The sequence below is a fragment of the Mya arenaria genome, chromosome 11 (assembly GCF_026914265.1).
Source record: "Mya arenaria isolate MELC-2E11 chromosome 11, ASM2691426v1".
NCBI lineage: Eukaryota > Metazoa > Mollusca > Bivalvia > Myida > Myidae > Mya > Mya arenaria.
Genome location: NC_069132.1, coordinates 28,948,140 through 28,966,888, shown reverse-complemented (window position 1 = coordinate 28,966,888; position 18,749 = coordinate 28,948,140). Strand labels below are relative to the sequence as shown.

The following is an 18,749-nucleotide window of genomic DNA, read 5'->3' as shown; positions in this document are numbered from 1 at the left end:
CTCCTTAATTTTTGAAGCTCTGCATCAATCCTCTGTCAAATCAATTAACCTTGTTCTCTGTATTCATTTATGGTGATCCCCTTTTAGTTAATAAATCTTTTGAAATCATTGAAAATTGACCTTTTTCTTTGTAACCTGTATGTCGATGAATTTTATAATGCAGATATTTGCCAGACTCGCAAAATTCATAACAAACCAAAAGCCCAAGGCATTTTTTCAAGAATATAATGCGACAGTCACTTGGGTGTGGAGCCTTGCCCAGCAACGTCTACATTTTTAAATTGTCATAGCCTAAAATTGTCATTTCCCGACATGCCAACATTTAGACATATCCAACATGATAACCCAAACTAAGGTCTCCCTAGGCTAAATACTTTTCCACGTAGACACTAGAATTGGACCTACAATATCGAAGATGTCCATAAAACCCAATTCACATAACAGGACAGGAGACCAGGACAACCAAAAGACATGGTTGTCTATGTTATAAACAAACAAGACTATGCATTTACCATAACTGTATCTATTTTGAACATGAACAGAACATTAGTAAATTTAATCCTAAGAATCTGATGTCAATAATCCCGTACATGTATGTATATCTATGTCCATCAATATGATAAGAAATGGAAGTTTCTTCTAAAACATACACAGAAACAGCTATTGTTCATATAAACCATAACATAAGGTGTCTTATAATTATGTCAACAAGAGCTGTCTTTGGACAGCACGCTCAAGTAAATGAGGCTTTGTCTTAAAAATGAATACAATAATGATGTAATATGTGCCTGTCGAAAGCAATAAAAAGAGTCAAATTAAAAAGTTAACTAGAAATGCTGCAATGCAACAAGAACTTCAGCCTTTATTGTGAGATTCAGTTTTAAATGTATTAAAACTGAAGTTATTCAGTACCAAGCATTTTTCTATTTGTAGTTACAGTGACCATGACCCTAGGGACCCAAATCAAATATAACAAGAGGGCCATGATGGCCCTAAATCGCTCACCTGAGTAAAAGAGTTTAACATAGCTTGTTTCTCAAAGAATATTGAACAAGAGCTGTCAAAGTATGTGACAAATGACCCCCAATGTGACATTGATCTATGAACAAGTACATAAAAAGTTGATCTTGCCTTTATGTGTCAAATACATATTGCAAGTTATATTAAATTGCCTCTGCGCATAGAAAAAACCCCAATCATACTAAATGACAGCCAACACTCTTTATGTCCCCATATTCAGCATTCCATTGTGAATAAACACTTAGTGTATCTTTCACCTTAGAGGTAGGGACATGGGTCTTGCACACGACACGTTGTCTTGGTATGTCGAAAACATATGGCAAGTCATTTTAAAATCTGTCCATATAAGAGAAAGTCACAGGGCGGACACGACATTGAACAATTTTGAAAAAGCACCAACCAAGGATCATTCCTATGAAGTTTCATCAAAATTGTCCAAGGGGTTTAGGAGAAGAAGATGATTGTAACCAATTGTTGACATTTTCCTTTAGGTTGCCATGTCAACCGGGCCAAACAAAATTATTTGAACAAATTTAAGAGAGGTCCATGCAAGGACACTTCAAACCAAATTTGCTGAAGATCTATCAAGGGGTTCATGCGAAGAAAATGTTAAGTTTTTTTTACTAATTTTAGCTCTGGTGGCCCTTAAAAGGGGCCAAACAAAATTATTTGAAAAGACCTGACAGAGGCCCATGCTAGGATGCTTCAGACTTGAAGATCCATCAAGCAGTTAATAAGATCAAGTTGTTTAAAGGTTTTTCTATTTTTTGCTCTGGTGACCCCTAAAAGGGGCCAAACAAAACCATTTGAACAAAGTTGAGAGAGGACCATGTAAGGCTGCTACATATCAAGTATGGAGTCATTCTGACCTTTACTTTCAGAGGAAAAGATTTTAAGTGACAAGACAATGTAAAAACAAATGACCCCTGAGCAAGGCCAATTTGACCCCGGGACAATAATTTGAATACCTTTGGTGTAGGTCCACTAGGTAACACTATATACCAAATATGAAAGCTCTAGGTCTTATATTTTGGAGAAGAGGATTTTTAAAGTTTTATTATATAAGACTACATTTGTATATAAAAACAAATAACTTTCAGGGCGGGGCCAATTTTGACCCTGTGGCAATAATTTGAACAACTTTGATAGAGGTTCACAAGATGATGTTGTACACCAAATATCTAAGCTCCTGGCCTTACGGTTCTGGAGAAGAATATTTTTAAAGACTTACTATATAACACTACGTAAAAACAAGGATCCCCTAGGCGGGGTCAATTTTGACCCTGTGGCAATAATTTGAAAAAATCTGGTAGAGGTCCACTAGATGATGCTGTATACCAAATATCTAAGCCCTGGGCCTTACAGTTTTGGAGAAGAAGATTTTTAAAGATTTACTATATAACACTATGTAATAAAACTAGTGACCCCTGGGGCGGGGCCATTTTTGACCCCAGGAGAATAATTTGAACAAATTTTGTAGAGGACCACTACATGATGACACATACACATGTACAAATTTTCAAGGTTCTAGGCCTTGTGTTTTTTGAGAAGAAGATTTTTAAATTTTTCCCTATATAAGTCTATGTAAAACAAGTGACCCCTGGGGCGGGGCCATTTTTGACCCCAGGGGGATAGTTTTAACAATTTTGGTAGAGGACCACTAGATGATGCTATATACGAAATATTAAGGCTCTAGTAGAGCCTTGTGGTTTTGGAGAAGAAGATTTTTAAAGTTTTTCCTTTCCGTTGCCATGGCAACCAGAGTTCTGCATGGAATTCAATTCTTTGAAAAATTTTCAACAATTGGGGGACCACCCAAGGAACATTCCTGTTAAATTTGGATGAAATTGGCTAAGCGGTTTATGAGGAGATGTCGTTTAAAGTAAAAGTTTACGGACGGACGGACTGACGGACGCCGGACAAATTGTGATCACAAAAGCTCACCTTGTCACTATGTGACAGGTGAGCTAAAAATGAATGGAAATTTTGCCTTTAGACAGTTATTAAATAGTAAATAATATTTGACAGTTATCTATGTACATCTACATTTTAACTTTAAAAAGGTTTCCTTGACATTAAACAATCATTTGTTTTTATAAACAAAAAATTAACAAAACAATGTGGCGAACAGATCAAGAATCTAGGTTTAAGAAGTGACATTTCTAGAGGCTTACCATGTGCTCCAATATGTATGGAACTTAATAACCATGGTTTTATTGAATTTATACTGTCATATAGGGTAATGTGCAATATAGTTAACAGAACACTCAAAAGTACAATGAAACATTTAGGTTAGAAGTTAAAATATAATAAGACAATTAGCCATAATTGACCAAGTCAGTATGGAAATTAACAACAGAACAAGGTAACTAAAAAAAAATATAGATTAAAAATAATAATATATGATTTGCATTCATTTAATTCAAGTTTAAAACAAACTTTTAATAATGAGCTAGCTCAATTGTTACTAAGCAATGTGCTTTATTGCTCCCCTCAGAACCAGACACATTATTTGTTTCAATAATATGTTCACAAGCTTTTATTCACTAAAATATGTGCCTAAGTATTAACTTTTTACATGTTATGCCTTATTTGTTGAAAAGTATTGCTGGCTAAGTTGTGATTTATGATGAGGAAACAATACCTCTATGAATAGCAACTTTTAAGGTTTTTAATACTTGACTTAGTGACTCCTGTTTCATATTACCTACATTCATTCTTTAAGGAAAGCTTGGGAAGAGAATATGGCCTATAAAACTAGAACATAGTTTTTTTCTAAAACTTGACCAAATTTCATTCATATGAAGTGGAACTTGAGGCCACTCTAATCAAACACATTTTGACCAATAAACAAGTTTCACCTAATATTATTTAAATGTTGACGAGAATAAATACTGACAAATATCATGAAAAATTATATATATAGTTTCTGAAGCATTTACAGTTTATATTATTAGAACAAACAACCTACATGCTTTTTGTCCAACCTGAACAGTTATCAATCTCTACTAAGATTTTTTTGGTAAACATATTCTGGCCAGTATAAATAAAGACCAAAGAGACAAGAGCTGTCACAGAGACAGCGCTCTCGACTATTCCGCTGCTTTTCAGTGTAAGGATTGAAAAGTTTTGGCGAAACATGCATGGATCACTGTTAGATTAGATTTCAATGCAATACATGCGGAGATATTAACATAAATGTGGTTACATGCAAAATTTTAACCAGAATTTTTATCTAACTTGATTATTCAATTAGGTTGGGTGGTTGTATAAAGTCTCAATGCAATTCATCCAGTAGTTGCTGAGATATTAACCTACATGTATGTGTGCTTACATGCAAAACCTTAACCAGAATTTCTGAGTGAAATAATAAAGGCAAGTATTTGCATTAAATGCAAACTGTAGTTATATAACTTGGAAAATTAAGTAGGTTGGATGGTTGAGTACCATTGTATCAAGTCTCAATGCAATACCTCAAGCAGTTGCTGAGATATTAACCTATGTGTGCTTGCATGCAAAACCTTAACCAGAATTTCTAAGTCAAATAATAAAGGCCTATTATTTACATTAAATGCAAACTAGAGTTATCTTACTTGTTTAAATAAGTAGGTTGGATGGTTGAGTACCATTGTATCAAGTCTCAATGCAATACCTCAAGTAGTTGCTGAGATATTAACCTATGTGTGCTTGCATGCAAAACCTTAACCAGAATTTCTAAGTCAAATATTAAAGGCCTATTATTGGCATTAAATGCAAAGTAGAGTTATCAAACTTGGTTAATTAAGTAGGTTGGATGGTTGAGTACCATTGTATAAAGTCTCAATGCAATGCCTCAAGTAGTTGCTGAGATATTAACCTATGTGTGCTTGCACGCAAACCCTTAACCAAGGGGTGACGCCGACGTTTGGGTGAGTAGTATAGCTCTCCATATTCTTCGAAAAGTTGAGCTAAAAATGAGTCCCCATACTAAAGTGTTAACACTGTATGAAACTGTTAATAAAAATGAAGGACAGACTATGATCAATCACAATAGTTCAACATGAGCACTTTGTACTGTGTTGAGGTAAATGTTAATCATCCAACTTATTTAAGGGTGATCTATTTTCAAATCTATAATGTATTTGTCTGTTAAAAGTTAAAATTGGTATATCATTCCAATTTTAGTGAATCTTTATGTGACGGATGTCTTGTCCATTAAGTTGCCTTCAATGAAGATTTTGAAGTCAGACTGTCTCTTGTTGGATGTGGGGAGTTTTCTGAAAGAAAAAGGAACATTAAGCAATACATAAACACAGTTCCATTGTTGGCTTCAAATATTGAACTATTAAGGAGCTTTTCATTCATTTGTGCCATTGGCTTCAATGTTAAAATTTGATAGTTACCCCATATAAGTATCATTTGAAAGGGCTTTGCATACTGATTACTTATATGTAAAATCAATGACAAGAACATATTTTCACCTTGAAAAGTTATTGCTGGCATCCCAAAATCACATTATTGTTCATCAGATACATTAAGTTATTATCTATCTTGCAAAAGCTCTATGGTTGATTTTGAAATATGATAGTTCTTATACATATTATATCTTAATATTGAAAATTAGCCACACTTTTTGTGATATAGATTTTATATATATGCACATAAAAATATGTAACAAAAAATATACAAATAAATAAGAAATGATAAAAACACACAAATCTTAGTTTATTTTACATTGATAGATAGATAGTTCATATAAACTTTGCTAAACACAGAAAGAAAATAATTGTTTCTATTACAGGATTTGAACCTGGACAATTAATTTTAATGTGAATGAGCATATTTGAGCATGATCACAACTGTGCATTACACCAAAGGATAACATTGAAAACTAACAAAGGGCAACTACTACAAAAAAAATCTTGAGTTATGGTTTCTGTGCACTGCACTTCTGCTAAATGAGATCTATCTGTACATATTTGAAGTTTGAGATCAACACTTCAAAGACTTTTCAAGTTCTGCTGCAGACAAAAACTCAGTATGAAATATAACAAAGGGTTATTACAAAAAGAACTGCAAACAGAGTTATGGTCCCTTAACACTGCACTTCTTCTCAATAGGGATCTATCTGTATATGAAGTTTGAAGTTAATACCTGGGGGATTTATGCTCAAGATTACATTCCGTGCACACGCACACACACGTGCACAATTACACAATTACTGTATCCACTTTGCCTTTTGGCAAGGGATAATCAATAGATTAGTCCTCATCATCACGGTCTTAATCAAACATGATGAACATAATCTGGAATAAAAACTGTACCTAGATGAATTTGTAACAGGTGGCGATCATTCATCACTTTCCTGTTTCCTGTTTCTCATTGTGTCATTCCTGTATCTCATTGTGTCTTAGTTGGTTTAGTACAACTCTGGCCTGGTCCACAATTGCAACAACTGAAAAACAACTGAACAATTAGCAAAAGAGAACTTATACCTTAAATGTACATAATATATTGCTAATAAAAAATTACTCATACTGTCAAACACTTGTTTCCATGAAAAACTACAGCTATCACCTATTGTAATAAGAGGTTTCACTGAGAGTGATGTTTGCTTTTAAGCATACAGTAACCAATTAGGCAATAATTTTAAAACTGCCAAGCACAAAATAAACATAAGAAAATAATCCTTAATATACCAAAAACAGAATAGTGTTTTGTTAAATTAAAGTAAAAAATGAAAAAAAAATTATGAAGAGAAGAAAAAAAAATAAAAAAATATAAAGATAATAATCAAAGGTTTACAATTCTTTGACTACCATACACAATTTAATGATTCATATGCACAGCTATTTTTCTTATCACGTCCAATATGTGCATGAAGTTTGAAGTTAATACCTCAAAAACATAGAAAAGTGAAAGAAAAATAATCAAAGACCAATAACTCTAAAATACCATAAACAAAAATGTTTTTTGCACAGCACTTCTCCTCAACATATTTAATATGTGTTAGAAATCTCAGAAGCATTTGGAATTATGGATAAAAGAAGACTTGTCCAAATGAACCCTAACCATCAAGTTGTAGGAGTATAATAGCAGAGACAAATCATACATATGTCTTTATATTTAATATGTCAATGTATGTTTGAACAGAATAATTATGTTAATTCTCATTTCTTGGCTTACCTCATATTTATATTGTTATACATAGAATTAATCCAAAGAGAACTTACCATTCACTGACACGATTTCCTCATTATACACAGGAGTATCTTCATACTTTTAGAATCTCTCCATTTTTCTTCTCCATAGGAACTGCAATGCATAACACATAAGAAAGGAAATCAAACAATTGCATTTTTTAAAACAATTTGTAGAGAAAAATAAAACATGACTTCAGACACATGCAGAATTATTTGCATTTATTTTAAGCAAGTTACAAGAGTAACTGTACCCTATGCCATCTGAGTAAAATCTGCATGCAACAAACATGTGCATGCAAAATTGCATGGACTTTCATTTATTTGCTTAACAGTTTCAATTAAACCTAACAACCTGACCAAATACTTGAAATATCTTATACTTGAATACATTATGTTATACTAGTAAATGACATTGAGTACATGTAAATATGTGTTAAAAATCTACCTTTCAAATCCAATGTTTTCTTTGCATTAAAACGTTTGTCTGTTTGCCCTTAAATTGGTCCCTCAAGAGTATCTGGTCTGAAATAAATATAAAATTCACCTACTTTTAAGCTAAAATTAGCTATAATACTAACTTGGCTGATCTTAGGAAAAATGAGTCTTAAAGCTGCACTCTCACAGATTGACTGTTTTAACATTATTATTATCTCAGAGAATCAATGCCTTTAATTGCTAACAATAAAACAGATGTCATGTATTGAGAAATCTGCTTATTATTTCATTTTTCTGAAAGTGTTCAAATTTAAGTCACAGAACAACAATTATGAACGTACATATGAAAAACAGCTATCTGATATTTTTTCAGCAGTTTTAAATCATAGTTCACGGACATAATTTATGCACTAACATTGCATGATTCATTCCATGATGAAAAAAAAAGTTGTCAGAATGGTAAATCTGTGAAAATGCAGCTTGAATAACAATCCCCAACAGTTCCTCCCAAAGACTTGTTTAAAAGGGGCTGTAATCTGTTTAATGAAATAGCGGAAAAAAGAAAATTGACGAAAACTGACATAAACTTGGTATCTATGTGTACAATGCATTAAAACTTACTAACTGAAGTACCACATAATTTACAATAAAAAAAATTCGCCAATATATTACAAGTTAGGTATAAAGATTAAATATTCCAACTGTTTAGGATAAGCCTTCATAGCACAGTGGATACAACACTGGACTGCAATTTTGGCGACACCGGTTCCAACCCATTCTCTGACTTGATATTTTTTTTTACATTTTGCATTTTGGTTATTTTTTTTTACCATTATGATATCAAAGATCAAAAGATTTTTTGAATAATTGTCCTGAGATTCTTTACAGAATTTTTTTTTTTTTTTGTGGGGGGGGGGTCCCACCCCCTTTCTGTATCCGCTAGTGTGGGTTACTCCCGTAAAATGAACTGAATTTAATTTGGTGCAAAGCTCTAATAAAAATTTGTGTATTCAATTAAATTCATAAAACTAATTAATGTAAACAAACCATTTGCAACTATCCCTGAATAACTTTTAAATGATAGTGATTATTTTCATTTGCAAGATAACTAAGAAAATATAAAATAACACTTGAGTGTCCTGTATGGTATCCCGATATAGTCAATACTTACAACTTACATGTGCAGGAATCAGGAAGGAGTTCCATTCTACCAACTTAATACCATTCTAATTTGTCGTCTTCTTAACCGGATGCTTGAATTTTTGTAAACAAACCCAATGAACCCTGCATCGTTCCACTAGACTTTCTCGCTTAATATTTACGCTCGAATGTGCCTGTATCGAAGAAAATGAAGACCAGTCCAAAACATTGCGTCATTTAGTATTTAGCACGCGCTAGAGAGATTCAAAACATCGAATTTGACCGACACTTAGTCCAAATAATTGTACGTTGACGGATTTTTTTTAGATTTTTGATATGGCAAAGGGATTGGAAGAATCCCGTATAACACGTCTAATATTTTAGACTAGACCGACACTGAACAGAGGTAAATGGCTATTTTCTTTGAAAATATAACACTTTCTAGTTCAAAGGTCACAGTTTAACGAGTATATTTAATTGATATAACGAAGTACTCCTTAAAGCTGCACTCTCACATACATGTATTTTGACAACTTTGTTATTTTTTATTTTTGTCTTGTAGTTTGAATGAGCCAGTTTCTGTGTAAATATATGCAAATAAGTGATATAAGCCTGCTGACAAAAGATCAGATCGCAGATTTACATATTCCGTTAAAAGAATTGTTTTATGGCTAAAAGTGCTACTAACAGTTGGAAGAAAAATGCTTAAAACATCATTTTCTTAAAGCTGCACTCTCACAGATTGAACATTTTGGCAACTTTTTTATGTTTTGTCTTGGAATGTACTCATTTTGGCGAAAATCCATGGAAAGCAGTTTTATACAGAACAGAACAGAATATTTATTTAGATACAAGCATATACAGCTTATGATCATAAACATTAGGAATATTTAGTAATGCATGCACATACAATACATATGATAACATAAATGGAGTAAACAAAAAGCAATTGAGCAAATATTAGCAAAGTTAGAGTACATATTTTAACATAATTTTCATGAGAGTAAATTTCTTATCCCGGAACGTTTAAATAAGCATCTCTATGTTCATTTGCTTTAAGAATAAATATCGCTAATCTGTGTAGCAAAGTCTTCTTGCTAGTGTTCAATAGTTGCACAAGTTTAAACACACTTGGTCTATTAAAATAAAAGCACGGTATATATATTTATAAGACTGCTGACAAATATAGATCGCAGATTTTTATATATACCAGTTCAAAAATTGATGTTTTGTTCATTTTTCTAAAACGTTTATTAACGATTTTAGCCATAAAACATAAATTTTCAAACGGAAATATGAAAATCTATGATCTGGGTTTTCGTAAGCAATCCTATATCATTGGTTTGCAGATATTTATACAAAAATTTGCTCTTTCCAAGACAAAAAATAAAAAAGTTGTAAAAATGGTATATCTGTGAGAGTGAAGCTTTAACTTAAATATATATGCAATCCAATGTTTTTTTAAGCAGTCTTGTGTCACTGTTTTTCTTGCACTTATGCATTAATTGGCTTGTATAAAGACAAAAAATAAAACAGTTGTCAAAACATTTAATCTGTTAAAGTGCAATGTTTATTTAAATATACTTGATGCTTGCCTCAATCATTGCCGCTGACAGATCATCAGATGACAGCACCAACATCCAACAATGCAGCGATATTTTTAAAGTCTCTTTCACATCATTCTGTATCCTAATATTTTAATTTATTTAAGATAGTTGCTTATCAAGATGTTGAATGCATATTTTACAGCCTTTTAGGCTTTAGAGTGTATTTAATGTCATTTTCAGACAGAAATATCTTGATCGAAGCTAGGACCAAGCTCACAACTGGCATTAGTGAGTCATGCCTGTCAAAACTAATTTTGGGGTACATGCATGTGTCTTTTAAAGTAGAACAGTAGACATCAACTTTACAATGTACATGAATACATTGCATTCATGCTTTAGTTATTTATGTATTCATGTACATTGTAAAGTTATTGTAGATGTAGATCGTGTCGATGAGAACCAGCCGTTCAGTTAGCTCAGTTGGTTACAGCGCCATGATAGTGTTCCAGCAGTTGTTGTTGGTTCAAGCTCCACACTGGGGCACTTCTCCTCCCAGGTTTACTTAAATGGTGGCAGTGGTACATGGCAGGAGTGCCTCCGTCAGCTTTAAACTACAGTCGAAACTCGATGGCTCGATATTCTAGGGACCAGCCAAAATACTTCGAGCCTCGAGAATATCGAGCCAAGCGGGATTGCTTACAGAATGTTATTTTTTTATTATTCGTTACAAAAAGTCTTGTTTACCTCGTTTGTTATTGGCTATGCTATCTCCGCAAGAGAAGAGTATTAATTGGACATAGTTACACCTCGTAAAGTTCGTAACATCACTTATTCGATACTTAGAAAATATTATTTGATTGTTTTTATTAATTATAAAAATTATGCGAAAACAACAAACAAGTAATTTTAAACAGTGGGTAACAAAAACATAGCTTATTAGTTATATCAGGATGCATTGAAATTTATACATGTATAACAATTAGGGAAAGAACTTAGATAAAGTGATGGCATGTTTATTCAAACTGTTACGTCATTCAAATTTGATAATAATTATAATAAATTGAATTAATTTTTATCGATTAGCGCCGTGTGCTAAATGAAGCCAACAAAACAAATCAAGGTGTGAGGTTCTTACCTGAACCCGCGAAAATGACATCGACCCAAGCAAACAAAATTGTGAAATTCTTACTTGGAACCGCGAAAATGACTTCGAGCGTGGAGAAATATCGACCCTGAGACAATATATCGAGCCATCCGATCAAATTTTATATGAACAAAGAGTTAAACAAAATCAGTTCTTTTAATCTGGTTCAAGCCAACGAGGATATCGAGCCATGAGATATCGAGCCAACGAGTTTCGACTGTAATATATATATAAAGGGTTAATGGAGAGGAGTGGAGTGTATTGTGTGTCACTGTCAGTGTGTAAGAACCAGCCGCTCCGATGTGGAAATACTTGTACCATAATTCATGGTTTTTAAGTTTATTGTTTAAAGTTCCATTTTCTAGTTGTTTTGACCTTAAAGGTGCACTCTCACAGATTGAACGTTTTGACAATTTTTTTGTCTTGGAATGAGGCAATTTTTGCGAAAATCCATGGAAACCAGTTATTTAAGACAGCTGACAAAAAATTAGATAGCAGATTTTTATATTTAAGTTTAAAAAGTAATGTTTTATGCATTTTTCTTAAACCATTAGTAATGGTTTAAGCCATAAAACATTAATTTTCGAACGGAAATATGGAAATCTACGATCTGATTTTTTGGCAGCAATCATATATCATTGGTTTGCAGATATTTATGCAAAAATTTGCTCTTTCCAAGACAAAAAATAAAAAAGTTGTAAAAATGGAATATCTGTGAGAGTGCAGCTTTAAATTTTATGATTTAATGACAACTGCCTTGAAATAGATACCTGATTTAAGCATTATGCCAATTTTTATAAATTTCTATTATATTTTACTGTGAAATAATGTAAATATATACATATAATTGTTTGTGTTAGTTTAAATTTGCTTGATTTATCATTAACCTAATTATATATTATTTCATTTTTTTTTTGTATTAACCCAATATTATGTCATATAATATATCTATGGGTATATAATACCAGGGTAAAGACATGTATACAAATCACTTATTATTATGTATAGATAGTTTTTATTTCCATGTAACTCATTTGCCTACATACATTTTGGAAAATGTGGTCCATTACAGATAAAACCCAGATGTATACATGGCCTGGATTTCCATATTATGCTGCCCAGAATAAAAGACGATGCAGTCCAGATAAAAACATTGTATGGCTCAATAATCTTTACCAAACTTGGTAAAAAAAAACTTTGTCATATTATGAGAAATACCTGTTTTTTTGTTAATTATGTTCATTCACAGTATATGCAATTCACCAAGCAACACAAGACTTAATGTCCACTTGACACATTTCTAGTATATTTGGCTTGTACATAAACATCACTTTTTCATAAGAGAATAAATCTCATGTAGGACATTTAGATTGCTCTAGAAATAATTGCCAAGATGTTTTGCATTTGAATCATGTTTAAAGCATACCCAACATTATTTGCATTTATTGTGTTCATGATTGTGTTGTATTCTTCCTTTTTAAGATGCATCAGATGAAGTCTTTGACTATCTAGAAAGGGATTATGTAAGCTAGTACTGGACATGAAGACAGTCACTTGGAAATGATGATTGTGCAACAGCGGTTAAACATATGCAATACATCATATGGTAATTTCTTTTCACCTCAATGAATATTTAAGTGACCTACCCACAAATAAAGTGATTCTCTAATAGTTCCAATTTCCACTTTGATTTTGTAATCTGGTATTCTTCATTACTACTACCCGTAACTGGTATCTAAAAATAACATTATAATATTCATCAATAATATCATAAGACCATGTGAATATTCAGTAATTTATATATGTAATCAATTTGTTTTTGTGTATGTGGTGTTTATATGTTGGAGTTTGTAGTTCATTGTCAGTGATTTTTTTATTGTGAAAAACTCCATTTTCCCCAAAATTAAAAAAAATTACATTACATTCCGGATTAAAATAGCAATGAATTTCTTGAATTATAAACAAAATCTTGACAAGTCTTACTCTTTCACAGCATAAGGTATGCATAAAAAAGTTAAAAAATGTATATTTGCCATTATATAAGCAATTTTAGCCTGATTTTGTATTTTTCCCAAAGTTGACTTTTTACCGAATTTGCGAGGTACATTGTACAGGCAGTAAAAAGAATTCATAAAAAATCACTGATTGTTGTTAAGTGTTTTTTTTATGAATGTTGTTCAAGTTTCGTCCTTGGGGTCAAAGTTGTCCCAACCAGAGTTCCCCTGTTACTGATAGACTTCTAGAACAAAAATTGATACACATTCAAATCAGGCAATGACTTCTGCAGTAATGTATGAATTCCTTAGAAACTGATGTCTAAACTAAAAGGTATTTAGTTTCAAAGATTATGAAACAAGTTGTTACAACAATATAATAATCACCTTTTGGCAGGATGTTAAGCAAGGTTTTGCCTTGTTGAGGAAATCGTAGACCTCGTAGTACCCTTAAGGAACCCACTTGTCTGACTTAGTGCCTACAATCCAAACTCACAATGTCTTCCTTAACAACCACTTTATAAGAAACCAAGGACATCCTTATCAAATACTTCATTTACAGCAGCCAATGACTTCCATAAAAAATGATGACTTCCTAAACAATCCTTGGCTTCTTTATCAACCAATGATTGCCTTAGCAACTACCTTCATCCATAGCAACAAATGAATTCCCATTCAACCAATGACTTCCTTAGCATCCAATTCCTTCCCACGCATCCATTAACTACCTTTATAGGCACCAATGCCTTATTTAGCAACCACTTTTTTCCTGAGCAACAGCCAACATTCATAGCAACCAATTACTTCCTTAAGAAATCATTTACTTCCATAGCAACATTCTGGTTCATTACCGTAACATCCATTGACCATGGGAACAACCAGCTTACCATACTTCTCATTTCTGTTAACAAAGAGCAGCCTTCTTTGAGGAGTCCTTATCAACCATCAAATAACACAGCAACCACTAACCTGCTAAGCAAATAGCAACACCTTTCATAACCAGTTGTTACCTGACTGACTTGTTCATGGTCATTTTAATCAGGTGATCAATTAAGGGCCATGCTGGCCCTTTTGTTTTGAATGTACATTTCCTTAGCTTATTCATTTAATTCAGCAAATGTATAAACATAGTGTACAATTCTGGATACTTTCAAGTTTTGTCATTATTATATATTATCAATGTTTTAATTTTCAAACAGGTGACCAGACAGGGAGGAAACTAGGGAAATGGTTATCCACCAACAGCCCAAGTGCTTGGTTGATAAGAGGAGCCACAGCATTAAACATTACTGCACAAAGTGGTGTGCTTTGCTAACACTTATGATTGTGATTTGATAAAAAAGCAATGAATGAACGCTCATTATTCATAACTATAACTAAAACATTGATGTCAAAAGTTGTCAATTTTCAACATATATAGTATTTGAGATCCTGATCTATAGTTGTGTGCAATGGATTATCAAAGAAAAACAAAAGAGTGGGCAACAAAATGAATAGCATAATGCACCAGTCAATTGTAACCACATCCCGCGCCCAGGTCCGGGGACTTTTGACTTTTGGTCCAGCCTACCCCAGGTTAAATTCCCTGAACTGATCCTGAACTAAAATCCCTGCCAAATTCCCCCGCATCCAACATACCATTGGTAAGACAAAACCACCGCATTCACACCCAGTATACCCCCAGACGGGGGTGGTGGTGGTTACAATTGACATGTGCATTACCCACTACCCATTTACACCAGTAATTCATAATTATATTTGATAGACATGCCTCTTGTCGAAGGTTTTGAAGGGTATGAACGTAAAACTACCTGCCTATGGCCTTTCAAGATTTTATAACATTGTTAAACTAAAGAAATTATTATTAAGTTTATACTAGATCTTTGTTAAGAGTGACTCCTTTGATAATTCTGGAGAAAAACTATTAGGATTAGGTTCTGTATTTGTCCATAATTTGTCATATGACATGTAAGCAGGAGTTCATTCCTTCAGAGAATTGTGAATCTTATATAATTATGTATTTGACATCTTATGAATTTTATCACACTTTAACCTAGAGGCAGTTCAAATAAATACTGCTATGATTGAACCAATACTGAATAAGGGGAAGAATTCCAAACAAGACAGTATACATCTAGTATCATGTTTGTCTGATAATTTTGAAATCATAGTGATTAAATCTAAAAGGATGTTAAAGCTGCACTATCACTGATTAATAGTTTTCACATTTGCTTTGAAAAAAATAATTAAAATAGTCTGACTTTTGCATGAATGCCTTCAATCCAGTCATATAAGATAACTCTCAATGAAACAGAATTCAATTGTCTGAAAAACTGCCAAAATTTTCATTTCTTCTCAAGCATTACTAACCATTAAACATAGAGTTTTAAATGGTAATAGGAAAAACTGTGATTTTGTATGCAGTCTCATATAACTGTTATCAGACATGTGCACAAAAGTTTTTCATTCCAAGTTAAAAATAATAAAAATTCATATATCTGTGAGAGTGCAGCATTAACAATGAAAACAATTATTAAAAATGGTATTTCCAACTGTGTATAATAATGCAACAACAATTTACCTTCTACTAGCACATTGAATTACAAGTTCTGCTTTTTCAAAGAAAACAGGCATATGGGAAGTACCATCACTTCCAGCGATATTTTTGTTGTAGCTTTTTTTTATAAGAGACATTTGCAAAAACTGTTCATAGATTGTGTTTTAAGGTGTATGTTTTATAGACAGTACTCCAATTCTCTTTAATATATAATATATGTTTGTTTCATTTAAGGCTTTTGTGTGTTTTAGGCCTGTTTCAGACCATTCCTGATATCGTATTTTCATATAAACCCGGCAATCATAATTGCATACCTCTTTGCAAAAGAATAATAAACATTCACAGAAATTAAACAGTAACGGAATTTTTCGAATTTTTCTCAACATAAGAAGAGACTTTTGTATTTTGGCCCAGCTAATGTTATTATATTGTTGACTAACATAAGCTTACAAGCAAATTAACAGGCAGAATAGATAAAGAAAAGATGAGCATGTAGTCTTGTTTTGCATACAGAAGTAAGGGGCTTAGCTAGCCCTTTTTATGTGGATTCATAATTGCTAGGTGGGTCTCGGGGCATGCCCCCTCAGAATATTTTGAAAAACATGGTGCATTCTGGGCGTTTTGAGGTGCTTTATTTTGTACTGGAAAATAAAAATGACATTTAAAGGATCATGTAGTCAAGTACGCATACTGCAACTTTGGCTGATTTTTTTATGTTTTTATCAGAATCATGTGGATTCATCCGCATACTAGTGTTATATGCAGCTTCACGCCTGGTATCTCAGACAGACATTTTTAGGCTTATGTAGATGTTTGCAAGGCAAGGCTTGGCAAACCAAAGCGCCTGTCTCATTATATTGGTTACAAAGTGCTTTTGCATGTTGTTTGCAATTATGCATTTTGCGTGACTGGTAAATATCTGCAATATAAAAACTTAAAATTCATTGATGCCTAGGTGACCAAATTTCATTTCATTTGTCAAACATTGTGCCCCAAAAGCACATTTCACATAAGTATGTAGTTTTTTTACTTAAGGTCTATTATACTGTAATATAAAATATATTTAAAAACAGTAATTCTGGTAATTTTATTGCAAAATTTGACAAAGTAATTGGCAAAATGCAGAATTTTTCAATTTTTTTTCTAACAAATTTACCTAAAAATCATATTTTACAAAATACATAGTTTGTATATTTCAAGTGTCTTATAATGTTATATAATATCTGTTTTAAAAAGTTATTTTGGTAATTTTATTGCAAAATTTGGCTAAGTCCAGAAATTCTCATTTTCATTTAATTTTTAAAACATTTTGCCCAAAAATTATATTTTGTACAATGTGATTGTATTATACTTATAGTATATTAAATGTGGTGTCTGATATAACACAAAACCAACAAAAAAAATCTAAGCATTTTTCTCCCATTTTTCATTTTCACTGGACAAAGAATAAATAGAGGTGATGAGGTGTTGAAACTCTGCTTCAACACCTCTCTATTCAAATTGAGAATAGTGCACGTCACCACCATGTATATAGACTATAACAGGGGTTCAAATCTACAGATAGAGAATAGTCCACGCTACCACAATGTATATAGACTATAACAGAGGAGTTGAAGTAAAGTTTCAAAATCTACATTGCATAGAGAACAGAGGTGTTGAAGCACTGCTTCAACACCTCTGAGAATGAATAGAGTATAGCGCACGCTACCACAATGTATATAGACTATAACAGAGGAGTTGAAGTAAATCTTCAAAATCTCTGGCTGTATACATTGTATAGAGAACAGGGGTGTTGAAGCACTGCTTCAACACCTCTTGACAATGAATAGAGTATAGTGCACGCTTCCACAATGTATATAGACTATAACAGAGGAGTTGAAGTAAATCTTCAAAATCTCTGGCTGTATACATTGTATAGAGAACAGGGGTGTTGAAGCACTGCTTCAACACCTCTTAACAATGAATAGAGTATAGTGCACGCTTCCACAATGTATATAGACTATAACAGAGGAGTTGAAGTAAATCTTCAAAATCTCTGGCTGTATACATTGTATAGAGAACAGGGGTGTTGAAGCACTCAACACCTCTGAAAATGAATAGAATATAGTGCACAGTATATACTGGTATAGAATATAACGCCAATGTACGTACTGTCACGGTATATCGTCCATATCCATATAGTGTATAGGTCTATGCACTGCGTTGACATCTAAGATCTCAATCTCAACTTGGTCTAAGCATTCTAGATTTAATATTTTTTTCTAGATTCAAATAATTCACTGTTTAAAGGAAAAAAGACGAAAAAAAGAGGCCATAATTACGAACAATCTCAAGTTCAGAATCAGAATAGCGTTTTTTTAGATTTCAAGAAATCATCTTTATTAAATACGCTTTTCCAAATTAAATGTGAATAATTGTTAAATGTTGAATACAAATAGTAATAAAATAGTACTGAAATGTCATCATCAAATCTCAACAGTGAGGAAAGGTACACTGAAATAACGATTTAAACTTGTGCCGCTTGAGTCTGAGTTCAAGCTTGAGACTAGTTGTTAAAGCTGCACTCTCACAGATTAAACGTTTTGACAACTGTTTTATTTTTTGTCTTGGAACGAGCCAATTTTTGCGAAAATCAATGGAAACCAGTGATACAAGACTGCTGACAAAAATTAGATCGCAGATTTTTAAAATTATGTTCAAAAATTGATGTTTTATGCATTTTTGTTAAAC

The 18,749-nt window shown here is 32.7% G+C and overlaps 2 long non-coding RNA genes across 4 annotated transcripts; one reads left to right on the top strand and one right to left on the bottom strand.

Moving 5' to 3' along the window:
- Positions 1-507: 507 nt before the first annotated feature.
- On the bottom strand, positions 508-7,787 carry LOC128207451 (uncharacterized). Its single transcript, XR_008256703.1, has 4 exons — positions 7,648-7,787; positions 7,233-7,314; positions 6,324-6,454; positions 508-5,276 (listed from the first exon to the last, which is right to left on the bottom strand). It is a non-coding gene; the product is annotated as an uncharacterized LOC128207451 (long non-coding RNA).
- A 1,273-nt stretch (positions 7,788-9,060) lies between these two features.
- Positions 9,061-15,658, top strand: LOC128207664 (uncharacterized). Of its 3 annotated transcripts, none has more exons than XR_008256745.1 (4): positions 9,061-9,081; positions 12,541-12,652; positions 12,951-13,074; positions 14,662-15,658. It is a non-coding gene; the product is annotated as an uncharacterized LOC128207664 (long non-coding RNA). The 3 variants fall into 3 exon arrangements; XR_008256744.1 differs by lacking the exon at positions 9,061-9,081 and adding an exon at positions 9,123-9,183; XR_008256746.1 differs by lacking the exon at positions 9,061-9,081 and adding an exon at positions 9,130-9,183 and having other exon boundaries at positions 12,541-12,623.
- Positions 15,659-18,749: the final 3,091 nt, after the last annotated feature.